Raw genomic sequence first — 18,012 nt, 5'->3', positions numbered from 1 at the left:
TCGTGCTCGTACACAAGTGTTTCAGAGCGCGACAAGGCAAGGGAAGGGAACAGGGGAGAACAAAACAGCAATCTTACTAGGCCCAGTGACATTGAGAACGCATAAGTGCATGGGAGAGGGGGAGGGGAAAAGTGCATGGAATGGGGAGAAGTGGAAAGTGTGAAGCAAAGGAGAAACAGATAAATAATAATAAATACATAAATAATAAAGGCAACAAACAGTGGTAGTGCAGCCAGAAATGAGCAAGTGCTAGGTTTAAGGCGGCAGACAGGGTAGGTCTGATAAATACAGGAAGAAAAAGGGGGGGCTGTATGGGCACAGAGACAGACCCCAGTGCAAGGGGTGGCCCAGAGGGAGTGCAGGAGGGTGGCAGGGTGAGCAGGTACCTGGACCCGGAGGACAGAGGGTGGCCAGGTGCACGGTGCCAAGAGAGAACAGATTAGCAGGCGAGCGGTGGAGCGAAGGCAGAAGAAAAGAGGAAGGTCTTGAGGTGCTTCTAGAACTTGAAATGGTCTCCTCAAGTTTTAGAGTGGCAGGGAGGCTGTTCCAGAGAGAGGCCCCAGCCGAAGACAGAGATATACCCCCAGCTCGTTTCTTTGAAAAACAACTGACCCTGAGGGAGTTAGAGGTAGAGGAGTGAAGAGCTCGAGGGGGGGGTATTTGTGGAGGGATAGCTGAAGGTATTTTCGACCAAGGCCTCAGAAAGCCTTGTGGACAATGCAGAGGGTTTTGAATGTAATCCTTGCATCCACTGGGAGCCAATGGAGAGATATGATCCCAGGGCTTGAGGCTAAGGACAAGTCTCACAGTCCTGTTCTGGATTAGTTGCAGAGGGCGGAGAGTAGAGGCAGGTAGATTTAGAAAGATGCTGTTACAATAGTCCGACCTAGAGAGAACCAGAGCTTGGGATACCATGAACTTCAGGGGGAAGGAGAGGAAAGGCAGAGTACCTCTGAGGAGGTTCAGTAGGAGGTTTGACTTTTTAGAGACCTCGGAGATGTGGGCAGAGAAGGAAAGGGTGTTTTCAAAGATGACCCTGAGGTTCTTAGCCTCACTGGTCGGGGTAGGAGGAGGACCAAGGGAAGCTGGCCAGAGAGTGAGGGGAAAGGATGTTGAAAGTGTGCTGATGAGGAGGATCTCAGTCTTCCTGCCATTCAGACAAAGATAATTGGCGGCACACCAATCTTGAATGGCAGTTAGGCAATTAGCAATAAGAGAGGGAGAGGAGGTGGCTGAGGGCAGCCTGAAAATGAGTTGAGTGTCATCAGCGTAGTACTGGAAATTTGAGCAGAATATGGCAATGCGGTGGGCAAGAGTTGCCAGGTATTGGTTGAAATGTCAGGGCGAGAGGTTAGACCCCTGGGGAACACCACAGGTAGAGAGGAAGATAGATGATAGGAAGGACCCAAGTTGGACCTGGGAGGGTCGATCAGAGAGGAAAGAGGTCAGCCAGGCCAGAGCCTGATCAGTAATACCCAGGTTTTCACGAGACGGTTGAGCAGGATGGTATGGTTGACCGTGTCAAAGGCAGAAGAGAGATCGAGGAGGATCAGGACAGAGGGAATGTTAGAGTCAAGGGTGGAGAGCAGATCTTCACGGATGTTCATGGAGACAGCCAACAGAATTGGAATGAAGGTTAAGTTGAGAGATGGCCAACTTTTCCAGAAGTTTGTCCAGAAAGGGAGTCATGGAAATTGGGTGATAGTTAGCTGAACAAGAAGGATCAGCTGTGGGTTTCTTGAGAAGAGGATGCACAAGGGAGTGCTTCAGAGGGGAGGGGAAGGATCCTGAGGCAAAGGAGTGGTTGCAAAAATAATAAGGGCCAGAGCGAGGGTGGCAATGTGGTCCTTGATGGTTTTAGGCCAATGATCTCCTGAAAGTAGTCAGCCAATTGCTGAAGGAGGCCAAGATCAACTCTGAGAACACTCATTCAGAATGCAGCAGTGGTAGCTGTGAACGAGGTAGATAAAAACATGCTGTTGTGCTGCAGGAAGTAGCATTTCTTTCAACCCATACCGCGGAGCGGTGTAGCGGAGCTGCGTGGCTGAGGTGTGTGGCAGTCCCAGGCAGAGACAGAGCAGAGCTGAGCTGTCCACGTCGTTGTGCTGCAGGAAGTAGCATTTCTTTCAACCCATACCGCGGAGCGGTGTAGCGGAGCTGCGTGGCTGAGGTGTGTGGCAGTCCCAGGCAGAGACAGAGCGGAGCTGAGCTGTCCACGTCGTTGTGCTGCAGGAAGTAGCATTTCTTTCAACCCATACCGCGGAGCGGTGTAGCGGAGCTGCGTGGCTGAGGTGTGTGGCAGTCTGCCGCAGTCCGCTGCAAACGCGCAGCAAACGCACTCCAATGGAGCCGGAGGTGCGTCCAACAAACGCCAACACGGAGGGGAGGAGAAGGCAAAAAACTACGACGGCAGCCATCGCGCCCATTGAGCCAGGTGGTGCAACACGTAGGAGAAGTAAGTCAACCTCCCTACTGAAAGGATTGGGGGGGGGTGCATTCCATCAGGGGCTACCTTTCCCCCAATGCTAATCAGACCTTGTTTGGCACCAAAACTGCGACATTGCCATTGCCATCACAGGGGGTGAGGGGAGAGAAGGATCCATCCATTCCATCCGACTCACTGGAATCGGTAAATACAGTAAATTTAACTTTACCAGCCCTACCAGCCCTACCAGCCCTACCAGCCCTATGCAACCAGACTCACCTCCCTGCAACTTGCCAGTCCAATGACCTGCAGCCCGCAAATGCGCAAGAGCGGGAAATGGGAGACCAACAGGCAACAGGGCAAAGGCACTCAGAACTATTACAGGGACAGGGGCCTTGGGTGGAACGAACACTCACTTTTTCACACATAGACTCAAACCGAAAAGATGTCCCGTGCCCCGGAGGGGGAGGGGTAATGTCAACCAATTCAGTTACGACCTTGGGTTCAGCTAACACTATGTGCATCCAAGTAATGTTCCACGAGGACGAACAAAGAACCAACAACAGCCCCAAGCGGGGGGATAACGTCAGTGTTACCATCCGTGACTCCATTGAGATAGAAACCGAACAAAAAGGATTGCCAAATGCCCATAACATAGAGAAGGTTTCGGAATCAGAAAAAGAGGACGTTGAGAGTGACATCTCAACGGACGAGGAGTCGGAGGGCTCCTATAAAGAAACTGACGCGGAACATGAAAAAACAGTAGGAGAAACAGTGAAAACTAAAGAGAGATCTAAAGTGAACACCACTTCTAACCCAGGTCTCCAAAATCAAAACAAAAGGGGAGACGAGAAACCAGCTAAGCCGACACCCAGGAAAGAGCTCAAAAAACCAGGACGACGGCCGCGAGGCCGCTATAATCCACCTTCGTCCCATCTATTAAAAGCTTTTCTTACTCAGCAACCTAAAAGAAAACCGAGCATAGAGACCGAGATCTCGGATGCAGAAATGCTTGAAATCGCTGCTGATTCTCAGCCCGCACAAAAACAAAGAAGAACGGAACCAGATATAAGGCCGACAGACAAGAATGGGCTTGCGGAACAATCTCAACCTCACAGGGCTCCTCCGGTAAGAAAAGTATCCGGTTTGGATCTTGAAATCCTAACTGAAACAATCACTCTTAAGAATCAAGCAAGGACCACTAGTGTCCTAAACATAATCAGTTTGGACAACGTACGACCTATAAGTCCTCCGGAGAAAAGACCCGTGAGCATTGAAGAGACAATAATCCAAGAAGAAGAACAGGATGAGGAGGTTACTGAAGTGAAATCTCCGAACAAGGCAATGGACGTAACATTGTTGGGTCCGCAAAATAAAGAAGATAGATGGCCCTGGACTAAGCCCCACCTAACAAAGATCCAAGAAAAGGACCATCCAAACGCCAAACAAGCGCGGCAGGGTTTTGATATCAAATGCTCTGAAAATGATAAGGGGACTGTTGGAAAAGGGAGAACTCCAGATAGATCGCTGGGGGCCACTGGATTAAGTCCCGCACTGGAACTCCGATTATCGCCAAAAAGATCAGAAAAATTGCTCACCCCGCCAAAAAAGAGACGTCTTAGTGAAATTGCAGCTTCACTACAAAATGACTCGCCCAATAAGAAACCGGACATGATTGCGACTATGTCAGCCATGGCCATAGTTCTAGCACCTTTCTGCAAACTATATGAATCAATTAAGGAAAATGTACAAAACAACACGGCAATTTTATCGAAAGTGATGGACAAACTTACTCTCATAGAGACTCGCCTCCTGCCAATAAATCAAAAACTATCTAATCTGGACAACACCGCTGATTCTAAACGGAACACAAGACCACCATTAAGCGAGCCCGCAGGTACCCTGTCCACAAAAAAAGGAACAAACCCAGGGGCTGCACAGGAAGTTGAGAACCAAAAAATACATTGGGAGAAAAAAATTGAAGCCCTGGAAAGAAAGATTGAAAAGCTTGAAATGCTAAATAAACATCCCAAGACTCCACTACCGAATACTGTTGCCGTGTTGGGAGAAAGGGGAGATCTTCACATAAACCACGAACCCACTATGTTGGTTTTAAACTTAAAAAACCAGAAACAAGGGCCCAACGGGGCAAAGCCAGCAAAACCGCAGATGCCTGAAAAAGAGCGGGGAAATATGAAACCCAATCCACAAAAGATCGGAACGCAAACCCCGACCTCGGTTGAAATGGTCATCGAATCGTCGATAAAGAGACCCACGAAACTACAACAAGAGACCAACAGCCGAGAATCCACAATGGGCTCCCCAAGATCACCGAAAACAGTGGAAGAGTTCCTACATTGTGCAGAGGTAATGAACATCTCTACCCATTCCGATGATGGTACAAACACAATATCGGACTCACCTACAAAAGAGGTCCAAACAAAGAAACGAACAAGTAAGGCAGATACCATTTCCCGCAATGTGAAAGCGACGTATGAGGGTCCCAACAAAAGGGAGACCAGAGCAGCCTCCGAGAACCTGGACCAAAGAGCAAATGAATCAATGACATATAGTCAGGCGCTTAGATTAATAACCAGCCCACAGACATCGAGAAAGAGAAAAGAGGAGACACAGAGAACTCCAAATCGACAAACTGAGTGCGAAGAAATTAAGGTCCGGGAAAACACTTCAACAAAACTAAATAAGACGATTCGAGTCTTTAAACTGGAACAAATTCGGCCAGATAGACATTCAGTCACCTTAAACAGATCGACAATACTACAAATTATAAAGAAAGTTAAAACGTTGAAAAGAATTACTACGGATGATCTGATATTAGTGGAACCCTATCACAGGGAAAAAAAAGCAAAAGCCTTTATTCACCTAAAAGCAGAGATCGTCACACACATCAACGAATCAGCATATCAAGATCTGCACCAAATGGGGTTTCACTTGTGGGAAATAAAAAGCAGCTCATATAGCCGAGACACCGAGGAGGACAAGAGACAAACACGAAACAGCCAGTATCACCTCAGATACCGATTTGAAAATCAACATTGGGCCCAGAGAATTCTCCGCCCGCAAATCTCTCGAACATTTCCTGAGCATCGAACATTTCTAGATAGAGATCGAAGAGACCAAGCACCAATCGAAGAAAGAACAAGGACACACCTAACAGGTTATAAGAACATAGAAGATAAAACGGCGCACTCCGGACAACCAAAAAGAAGGTCAAAAGAACAAGACATTTCTAATACTCCGCGAAGCAACCATAATAAGAAATCCTCGGGGGAGGACATATACATCCCACATTCCTCCCAAGAAAAAGGAGTGCTAGAAACGCAAAGAATGGGACCGTGGAACTGGATCTCCTCAAGATGGACAAAAAAACAAGTAAAATAGCAATCACCGAAGGTGGTGGTCCATGAAAACAACTTTAAAGATACAACGCACGATCACCTTACAGCGACCTCTTTCTCTTTTGCCTCCTGGAACACGAGAGGCCATATGCATTTGACAATGGTAGGAGATGTCAATCTGAATCAATTTGACATACTATGTTTACAAGAAACGTGGCTTTCAACACAACCAAGTCTGGACGGGTACTCGGTCGCAATTTCTCCGGCAGTAAAAGGTCTACTCGGCCAACCGTCATCAGGATTGCTAACTGCCATAAAATCTAGCTCGGGTCTAACAGAACCCAAAATCTGGAAACAATCTTACGAAACATTGGTAACGCTGACTTCCCACACCCAGAGAAAGGGCAAGATGGAAAATGTTTTTCAAAAGACTTTAGCAATACTCAACTGCTACTGGAATCTACAAAGAATGTCCATCAAAACTTTCTGCGACAACATGACTATGGTGATTGATCACCTATACGCAGAATTCGAAAAAATTGAAATCATAATTTGTGGCGACTTCAATGCTAAATGTATCCAAGTAGCGAAGGATCGAGCTTGCCCTAAATTGCAGCGACAGGGGGAAGACGCCGCCTCTATAAGAGGAAAGGCATGGAATAAGGTCATGACATTGCGACACATTCAAAACGTGGCGACGCTTTTTCCCTCCCAAAATAACATTCCAACATGGGAACGCATGGGCTCTAAAGCAACACTAGACCACATTTTTGTGTCGTCCGGCCTCATCCCAGATTTAAAAAGCTTCCAAGTCCAGAAAACTGTGAATAGTGACCACAACTTATTGAGATCTGTCTGGAAAGATCCGAGCGTTCCCTCCAAAAATTGGGAAAATCAAGATCCCCCGTCTATTATACGCTGACGATATTACTATCATTGACCAAACCAAAGTGGGTCTCCAACGCAAACTATCTAACCTACAAAACTACATGGAGGACAACTTGTTAGAAATAAACAAATCCAAAACAAAAATCTTGGTATTGGAGAAATTGAAGGCAAAGGAAACTTCAAAGCCCAATATTTATCTGGATAATGAACATATAGAAGTGGTCTCCAACTTTAAATATTTGGGGATACAACTGGACACTTCTAAAACAGACCTCAGTTTTCAAACTCAACTGTGGGCAAAAGTAAAATGTCTAACGGCTCAAATAAGGGCGATCGACCGTAAGTTTGGAAAGTTCTCCTTGTTACCAGCCATCCTGTTCTATAAAACGAAAGTAGTTCCGTCCCTGACTTATGGAGCAGAAGCCTCGCTATATCTCCCTCCGCAAATCTGGACCAAATTAGAAGGATATGTGTGGAAAACGCTGCTGGGTCTCCCCAAGTCTACTGCAATAGCCGTCATTAGAAGGGAGCTAGGCCTGGTTTCTTTAACATCCCTGGTAAACCAAAGCGCGATGCGCCTATATAGAAAAATCATCTCTGCGGACACACTACCGATTTTGAACATCATTCACGAAGAAACTTCTTCCGGCAACTGCCTTGCACTAAAAAATTGGGTCAACAGGAGACTAGAAGATCTAGAAATGATCAAATGTTCTCCGACGGAGCTAAAGGAAAATCCAGATCGTATCAAAACAAAAATGGAAGACATGGATTGGATTACCACAATAGAGCAAGCAACAAACAACAAACTATTGAGCCATCTACCACCCTCTTTTAACAAGCTGAAAAAACCCCTAAATTATTGTGCAAAATTTCCGGAAAAAAAACTGAGAAACGTGATCATGAGAGCCCGCTTCAACTTGTTACCAACCAGAGAGATATTAGCGCTCAGAAACCAGGGCTCGGTAATATTTTGTCGTCTCTGTAAAAACCCAAATACAACTGAAACCCTAAAACATCTGATAATGGATTGCACCGCCATTAATGATACAAGAAATGTCTACCTACTCCCTTTGTCTGAGAGACTATGGCTTTTGCAGAAAGACGACATATGGAACAGATTAATCTCCGGGGAGAACACCAAATGGTCTCAGGCACTGTCTAAATTGATCGATCTAGTCTTTACAAAAATCATGCAGACCAACGCCAATGAGTTCATTGAAACGACCTCCTCATTGGCCTCAATAATGGCGGAATGATAAAAAGGAAGTCGTCTCTCTTCCTTTTCTTCTCTCTTTTCTACCTTCTGCTGATCTCTGAAGAGTTTCGACCTGGTCGGACCTGCTATTGTTTTCGTTGACAAAACTCAGTTTTAACTGTGCAAAGTTCAATAAATAAAAAAAAAAAAAAAAAAAAACATGCTCCAAGCAAATAATGCAGAGGATGATTTAGCAGGTCATGTGTCTCAATTGAATCTGGATCAATTGAGCATTTACATTCAATTGCCAAATTACATACAATTTGGATTTGCTATGACGGAGCAGAATATATGAGAACAGAATACCAACCTATATTATTTGGACATGTTAGGTTAATTACACAGTTTTCACATATACTCATATCAAAAGAAAATGTCATTAAACACAATGAACAACAATAATATCAAATTCAATTATTTTCCGACTATTAAATAACACCTTTAAATGCATTCAGTATCAAATTAATTATGTATTTGAAGAATTCATTAGGATTTTTCTAGAATCTCTCATAAAAACCTTATTGTTGCAATAATCAATGTTCCAAATGTACCTTCTAGAATTATGCTCCATAAAGAATTAAGTGGAACCAAGTTTACATTATTCACACATTTGCTAAAATACTTCAGCCTTATCTCTACTAATCTCAGGCATTCTAATGTTAGGTGTTGTAGGGGTTGAACATCTTTATTTAATTCACAAAGCCTACATAATTGCCCTTCCATTAAAAAAACCCGATATACAATCTATAATTTGTCGTGTCAGATAGAGATTAAAGTGAAATCTTGAATATGGTTGACGGGTTTTGGGGCATGGGAACTTCATAAGGTATTTTGGGACAGACACATATCTTGTCACCCTCATGCCCCCTAAGCATTATCTGCAAACAATTTAAAATATTTAATTTGAGTTACTGACCTTTCTCAGTCAATGTTGCATAATTTATCTTTTACTTTATTTAAGCAATATGCCCATCGCGGCGGTGGCAAATGACGAAGAAAATGGCCACCAGGAAAGGGAAAAAGGAGTCAGTTTTCCCTTTCCATGGCGGCTATCGGGAGTGGACGCGCTGGGAACAGAAGTGTTCCTAGCGCTTCCTTTCCCGAAAGACGACAGAGAAGAAGATAAGTGGAGTTGGGAGGTCGGAAGGGAGGGAGGGGAAAAAAAAAAAGCATCCAGCGTGTAGAGGCTCGGGGCGGGTACATCCCTGCTCTGAGCCTCCACAAGGCTGGAGGCTGCCATCGTCCCCCACTGGGGACAAAGCAGGCAGAAGGTAAGTGGGGGTGGGGGCGCGGGGAGGTGAGGACAAATAAGCATACCTGAATCCCCTGCAGGGGACAAAGTTGGCCTTCAACCGTGTGGAGGCACAGAGCGGGGAGGGCTCCGCTTCGAGTCTCCTCATTGGCTGAGGGGCTACCACGCCCCCCCGCCACGGATAAAGGCATGCAATCCCAGCCGAGGGATTCACGGCCGGGTAATACCTCGGCGAGGACCAATCAGAATGGTTATTTCATTGTGATCACGCCCCTTGCTGGGTACTATTGGTATTTCTAACAAGGATTCCACTGCCTATTCTCCAGGGGACCTCATCGCCGAAAACAAATGCATCGCTACTGTTTTCTTATATAGTGAATTACCAAGGGGATCTATAATTTTTTCACCGAACGGAAAACATCTCCAGGTGACGATAACAGATAATGACAGCAATCCCTGTTCATGGCGGATTAGAACTGACGGGACACATTGAGCAAAAGCTAAAACAGACCTCCATATGAGACCCTTCTATTTATTAAAAGTTGAATCCTCAATGTTCCGATTAAGTTCCAGGCCATGTATCAGTCCAGGAACCACTTTATGTTTATAGTAATTTAAAACAGGTATTAATGAAAATCTACAGTAGCGATTTTTAATTTTCTTTAGCTGAGCAATATATGGAGCAAGTTTAGTTCTCAATCGAAGGGTTATAGCGTCCTTATTTGGCTTTGTCGTAATAAAAAAACGATATATATTTATATAGGTATTAGTACTGTTACAAATGTTAATGGTGCTCTCTCAATGTACCATTTTAGGGCCCTTTTAATTGTGGAGCTGGCAAAATAGGATAATACTTTTTTATTGTTAATTGTTAAATCTTGTGGATTTCACCAATCCATTAAGGCTTCACTGCAACTCTATTGGGGTACAGAATGAAATCATGATGTCATCTGCAAATGCTAACCATTGGATTCTTATCTTTCCTAGATTGGGCGGAAATGCTATTTCTCCTGCTAGAGCATCCCCCAAGTCTGAAAGATACAAGTTAAACAGACTTGGGGTCAACAGACATCCCTCAAGGACACACCTCCCTGTTGGGATATAGTCTGTAAGGTCCACCCTAATAATCCAGTCTTGATGTATCAGTATTGAGCATCATCAATCATTTTAACATCCATGTTGGCATTTTCCATAAGTCTAGTAATTTTTCCAGAGGCTGCGCCGATTAATTGTATTGTAAGCCCCTGATAGATCTATGCTAGAAATGTAGACCCAATACCTTAACTGCAGAGATATTCAGAGGTATAATATAGACATAGACCATGGGTAACAAAGTCAGTACTGACAATCCTTACATTGAGGGCTACAATAGGCACCTTACTTTGTCGTCTGCTCTCAGAAATCCTTTCACAGAGACAGAACACACTGCATGTCTATTCCAGTCTTTCGGCCTAGTTTTTTCCCAGCGAAATGTAGAGTTGCGCGGGTTCTCTCCTTTCATCCCACTCTCTTTAATCTGTATTTCTGGCCACTGCAGACTCATTGATTCAGCTTGAAAATGTACACTTTTTTTTATATATAGGGGCATTTCTTTAGAAGAACAGTTTAACCAGATTATTTAAATAAAGTTTTCTACAATTTCAATTACACAAACATTTCCCCTACTTAGTCCACTATGCAAGACCTTCAGCTGTACTTACCTTGATTCTATCATGTCTGGATTATGCTAACAGAATACCTTCAGGGGCACAAAAATGCATGAGCAACAAACTTAAAAGACTTCAAAATGTGGTGGCCAGCTCATCACTAACACCAATTGTTATATCAGATTTCCCCAGCCTTGAAGATCTTGCATTGGATCTTAGTGGACACAATAATTAGATCCAAAACTCTCTACATTGTCAATAAAGCCTCCCACCAATTGGACCCACTTTTTATCTTGGATAAAATTCACTTATGCATTCATAGACGAACCCTGAGATCTAGAAATCAGATAACGGCAGTTATTCCTCATTTTAAAGGAACTCAGAGTGTGTGCTTTCTCCTTCAAAGACTCCATTATTACAGACATTCCTTTCGTAATTTCCTTAGGAATACAGACTCATACTTTTTTGGAAGGCTCTAAAAACTTGTCGATTTACATAGTAAAAATCAAAATTCAAAATCACCTTGTGTCAGCTTTTGAAATTCTTAATTATCTTTTTGAAGATTGCCTTTAGCTTCACATTGTGCAATTCTGGTTGGTTCTTTTTTTTTTTTAAACTTTATTTATTGATTTCCAACAGAAAGAAAAAGTGAGACAGTTCAACAAATCCCCCACCTCCTTCCTCCCCCCTTCTGTAGAACACCCTCCAGTAACAGTTCGCTATAACAATTCCCAAACTCCCATACACTCCCTTACCATTCCCCAAACTCCCTGCCCCTAAATACCAAAACTCAGACCTCCATCACCACCCTCCTCCCCACAACCCCCCCCCTTCCCACCCTCCCCCTCCCCCTCCCCAAATAAGGCATCATCGTTCCTCCTCCCCCGGCACCGCAGTCGGACACCAGATTCTCTTAATCCCATAAACTCAGGGACAATCCACCCTTCATCTCTAGCCTCAAATTCCTCCCCTCATCATCACTCCCTCACTGCCGCCAGTCGTTCATGGCGGACGCAAGTCATTATCCCTTGCCAGATCATTCAACAGCTGAGCCCAATGTATCGTTATCTTCCCTACATCCCCCTCCCTCTTCAAATTCTGCAACACCGTCACCTCCGCCAACACCCATCTCCTCACATCCTTCCTCGACAGTTGGACTGACGGGCCCTCAGGGGATTTCCATGCAATCGCCATACGGCGTTTTGCCAGGATTAGTAAAAAACGACCCATTCTATTCCATAGCTCATTACGCTTCCCCCCCGGCAGAACTCCCCACAAACAAATCTCCGGCCGACGTTCCAAACCAGTTCCCAATAATTTACTGTGCCAGGTCACTCTGAATAGCCTGTAATCGCTATGTTGGTTGTAAAATGTTACAAGCTCTATCCTGGATGGTCCTATTGCATCCCTGGGGAAGTTCAGTACAACTGGGAAGATGCTGCTGCTGTTTCTGGACTCCTGAGACATGTAGACATATTCCCACAAAAATGACAGACCTGAGGGCAATGGCTTCTTCTAGTTGTGACCTGAGGGCAATGGCTTCTTCTAGTTGTGACCTGAGGGCAATGGGTTCTTCTAGTTGTCTGGGCAGCTGTCCAAAACGGCTTCAATAGAGTTTGGACCTTTGACCTGTCTGGTGGGCAGGTATGCAATCTTGTGGGAAGTATTGGTTGGACATTCAGGTGTCCAGTCATTTGGCCTCTTGGTAAGCATAGGACAATTGGCTAACCTTCCCTACGTTAGTTTGTGGGCATGCAAGGTGCTAATAGGCCTTTTGCCCTGTGGTGAAGTTGACGTGGACCCTAATAGTTCGGATTACTCTATTGTGCCATAATGTCTGTCATTTGTAATGCCAAGGTTATTCCCGGTTGTGGGTGACATTGTTGTCTGGTGTCCTTGAGTCAAGCCGGTTAGGACAATGAGCCCAGGTTGGTTGCCCATGGCAACCCCAGGTTGGTTGCCCATGGCAGTGAGGGCAGATCCTACAGCTCTCGCAATCTACCCCATTTGTCCCATACTTTCTGGGATTGCATACCTGAACAATATGTGTTCCCAGGGAACAGGAAGCATTACGGGTCACGAGAAGTATTTCCGGGTCATGGACAATGCGCAATGATGACATGAAGAGGTCCCCGTCCGTCCTGCAAATAATGGTTTGTTTCTTGAAAAAAATCCCATTTAACAGCAAGCTACGGGTTGCATCAACTTGTTATGCGTTTTGACCAAGGGCTTTGCGTTTGTGTCCACTACATGTTTTCCTGTTTAACCAAGAGTTTCCAAAGCGTTGCAGAAATTGAGGCCACCAGGAAAGAGATTTTTCAGCAATGAAATCGATTAGATGATCATTGCATGGGCTGTATCCGAAAAGCATTGCACCCTGAGATTCACTTGAAACATCTCTCAATCACCCACCTGCACTCGCACAAAGACTAATCTGGTCATTGAGGTGTTTTCATAAGCGGGTCCAGATCTGGGAAAGCTGATACCTGTGATTATACATGCGTACATGTCCGGCTGCGGCTGTTTATGGCGTAGAGTGAAATAACCAAAGGTAGCTTCTTGCTCCAGATACCAAGCAGGAGAACAGGTAAGTTATAGGTAAGTTTATTCAGTCCTGGTGTACCCATGTAGCTCTAGAGTAGGACATGTAGATAGCACACACACACTGGCCCATCCAGACACCCACCAGGTCCACCAACTGCCCCTCACAGAACACTCACTCAACCAGCAAACAGGATTCCATCTCGCCCCCACATTCATCACACCAGCACACATGACATAACGTGCAGAGAGCGCATTACTACACCGAGCTCATGTGGCCCATGTGTATGCATTTTAAAGCACACTGAATGTCCCCGTGAGCTGAGGCATTTGCGGACCAGCTGATGTAAGTGTTGAAAGGAATTGTCCAGGATGGCATGTTTAGAAACACATCAATATTCATAGTTTGAGCATGTTTTCTTCTCTTAAGACAATTCCAAAGAGACAATTCCAAAGTTAAAACTGTAGGCTCTGGCCACCAGGTGGACCCTCCCTGCCAACACTCACGATTCCTCTCCTTTGCCCTAACCACAAAGACCAGTAGTTAACATGCCTGCATCTGTGACAGACAACCTGCAGGTTACATGTTGCAGTAATGATATCATGTCTGTGGGTTCAGCACCAGAGGTAGTGATCAGTGTCTCACCTGTACAAACGCTGTGATACCCCCCCCCCCCCCCCGGGTCTGGGAGTTACACACATGCTATCAATAAATAAATACATAAATAAATAAATAATTTCAAGCGTGCTGCAAGCAACATGTGAGCACAGATTGATGCTATCATGTCTTGCGCTGCAGTTCCAAGGAAAAGTAACTCCTACCAGGGTTTTGCTTGTTTATCTCTTTTTGTAGTCGTCCCAGCATTGGGAAGTTGAAATGTGCAATATTTGTTTTTAAATGTGGTACCGTAGACACGAGTTGTCCATTGAAATATCTTAATCACAAAAGGCGTAACGTGTGAAGGTTGCAACTGGAAAGCTTTGATCTTACCACGTCCTCTGACCTCTCTGACACCTTCGAAAAGAGCAATACCAGTGTGCATCAAAAGGCATGTGCACCATTGACGTGTGCCGCATTTTCCTAGTTCCAGGAGACCTGTTCTTTTGCTTTTGTGAGGATAAATGGTAGATGTCTGCAACTTTCAGTGCTCACATTAGAATGGCCGGAAATGCCATGAATGCGAGCCATCATAGCGCTGCAAGGGGACCGGGTCCTCCACATGCCATGCCTTTTCAACAATGTGGCCATTAAAACCCACCAAGCAGTGGTTCTGCATTCTGTGTGAATCCTGTTCAGAGCACACCCTGGACACATTGGTATCTTGGTAGCAGTGGGGGGCTGGCAGGGAAAATGCTGATGTTCAGCTTTGTGTCCCTCTGAATATCTCCTAGGATTGCATTGCTGTTGCCCTTGAGCAAGCAGAATGTCCCTCATATCTGATGGCACACCATGCGACACTATACCCTCAATCATCTGCTCCTACATAGCTGCCAGGTTTTCCAGTTCCATGCATACTCTTCCAGACAGTCCTCTTTTTTTCTTGCACTGCATGCTAGGACGTGTAGGCACACTCTTGCAATGGTAAAAATACGAAACTACAAATTCCATCATGCAATTGGAAGCAAAAACCAGTACTGGCTCGGCTCCAGGTGTCACGCATGGAACTGGTCATTGGTTATTCTCTACCTCCGCTTTCCCTGGCCTCTGACTTACTAGCAAGTAACACTAAGATTGAAATAGCCACTGAAGCAAGACGTGTACTAATGCTACCAGCATTTTGGTAGGCGTCCGCTTTGCTCGACCTCGGGTGTATTTGATCGGATTCATTAAGTATGGAGTACCAACTTGCAATTCTCTTGTGTGTGTGCATGGGCTGATGTGAATGTGTGTGTGCTTATGTTGCATGCCGTTCTATACTTGGCACACATTTTGAAAGTCAGCAGTGTGCACAATATGGGGCTCATGTTGATCAAACGTAATTTGGCGGCGTAGACCTGTTACATTTACGCATTCAAGTAAGTGGGTCCCCGCTGACAAACTTTAATCATTTGCACTTTGGGGTGCAAACATAGAGGGCAAAGGGGTGGCCTACAAGCCTGTATGCCACCTTTTGCCCTTCACATTTGCACTCTGCTGTGCAATGTGAGTAAATGCTGCCTAGCATGTGAGGATGACAGACAGCATTTACTTTTGTTTCTGTGCACCGCTTGCCATGCTCACGTGGCAAACGGTGCTCAGAAATTAAATGAAACCCTCTCGACATACTTGCACGTTGGGGAGGGTTTCATTTCTACTGGGATAACTACTTACCATGCACGCATGGTAAGCAGTGTTCCCAAGTGAAATTAAACCCTCATGTCGGGGAGGGTTTAATTGTAATTGTACATGCGTAAGCATGGTAGGGAGCATGTACAATGGATCCCTATGGGTACCACCTGCTTTATGCTTCTGCATAAAACCAGCAGACAACCATAGGGATCGTCACCATCTGTGCCGGCATGAACATCCATGGCAGCACAGATGCTGCAGTATTTTTATGGTGGAGAGGAAGGGAGGAGGCAAAAACACAAATGAAGGAAAATGGGGGCGAACGTCAATGGAAGGCATAAAGGCCTTATGCCAGGCTTTTATGCTTCCATTAACATTATGCCCCTATAGAACACGAGCCCCATGTATTTTTATGAGCAAGCAGAGGTTTTCCCAGCTTATCACATAACTCCCAAGTTGCTGTGCATCATGTGTGACACCTCGAAGCAGAGCTGTTTTTTCCCTTTGCATTATGGGACTTGTGATGTTGCTTTTCGGACCATAGGAGCTCTATAAATCCCAGCATGAGCGGGGAAACTCACGACTGGCTTGAAGTTACACGCATGACATAGGGGGCTCATGTTGATCAAAACATAATTTGGTGGCGCCGACCCATTACGTTTACACATTAAATGCATGGTCTAGTAAAAAATGTTATTTAAAAAATAGATAGGCAACATAAAAAAAAATACTAGCATTCTCTTTTTTAAAACTTCCTATGTAAAATTTTGAGCTATTCAAGCTCAAAATTCGCAAAAGCAAGCACATGGGCGCATCCATTTTGTGAAATGGATGCCCTCCTGTGCTGGCTTTTGCTTTTGCGGCACTAATGAAGGAAAAGCCAGCCAGCTGTAGTAAACAAAAGCTACCGCTGGGTGGCTTTCCATTCATTAGTGCTGTACGCGGAGGACGGGGACCGGAGACCAGAGTAGGAAAGCTGCAGCTGAATCTCGGTAAGTGCTATTTATTTAAAAAAAAAAAATAAGCACTAGCTGCGTTTTTTTTTCTAAGTTTTCCGGGCTGGAGGAGCCCGGAAAACTAAGAAATAAAACCGCAGCTTTAAAAACGTTGTATTTATGTTTGCGGTCGCTTTTGAAGCTCCCCGTGGGGAGCCCGAGAGCCCCAAATGGGAAAGCAGATTCAGGCAGAAACAAAGCGGTTGTGTTGGAAAACGCTGCAGTTTTTCTTTCCGAGAATCTCACTGGGTACCAGGCTCCTCCATTGCCAGTCTTCCTTTGCACTGCCCCTTGGCTTACTGTGCACTTGGGGCTGTAACTGTAACTGGTACAGCCCCCCTGTCTATTTGCACTTACCCAGAGCAGCGCTTCCCTAGTTACACTTACTCAGAGCCATGCTTCCTGGTTTTCACTTCCCCTATTTCCTCTCCCTTGCACTTCCCCCCTTTCCATTCCCCTTGGACTTCTTTGTTGCACTTGCACGATCCGAATAACAAAAGGCATAGTAAGATTGTTTGTCTTGTCCTCACTATGTCTTCCTTCCCTTGTCTTGTGGCACAAAGAAACACTTCTGTACAGGCACGTTATACATGCCATATTATATCATATAATAGCAGAAGTGAAAGATGCAGTCCACACATAAGATGAGCATCTCTGGGATCAGAAACCTGTGAAGAGGCATCTGCAGCAATAGGCAACTCAATCAGGGGTTCAAATGAATTTCACTGTCTCAAAACAGGCACACAGTCTTCTTGAGGATATGCTGAACACCGACGTGCCACAGATAATTCCCCCACACTTAAAATACATTAGGGGATTCAGTGCATGTACTCAAATGAGCTAGAGCTCCATTCTGAACCCCCCACACCAAAGTTGTATGCAATCACCCACAACAGGGGTCATTGACAATGCTGAGTAGGGCTCATGGTAGTTGTAGTCAAAAACATTGAAAGAGCCAAAGGTTGCAGCCCCCTGGTCTACAGATCCATTGTCCTTGTGTGGGTAGTTGGGAGTAGTTTGGTGTCCAAGTCAAAGGCTCCATAAAGCAAGCACAATTCAGATCTTTCCAGAGAGACTAGTGAGGAAGGATTATCTCTCCTACTATAATATATATTTTGCTCAATATATGAACTGTCTGTTAGGTGGTCCCTGCCAATAAAATACACGCTAATTACACTGTCCCACCCCACAATTCCGGACAAGAAATAGGCAGTTTGCTCAAGCTCAATTTTATTGAAAATAAATAAATACAATTAAAGATTAAATCAAAACAGGTGGTCTCCAGCATTATGTAGAAGTCACCAATATGTTACTTTATCACATGTAGCTTGTACACAAAAAAGCAACAATGCCTGCACTATTTCTCACACACATGCATC

The sequence above is a fragment of the Ambystoma mexicanum genome, chromosome 7p, assembly GCF_040938575.1.
Source record: "Ambystoma mexicanum isolate Mex_15411 chromosome 7p, UKY_AmexF1_1, whole genome shotgun sequence".
NCBI lineage: Eukaryota > Metazoa > Chordata > Amphibia > Caudata > Ambystomatidae > Ambystoma > Ambystoma mexicanum.
This window is presented reverse-complemented; position numbering follows the sequence as displayed.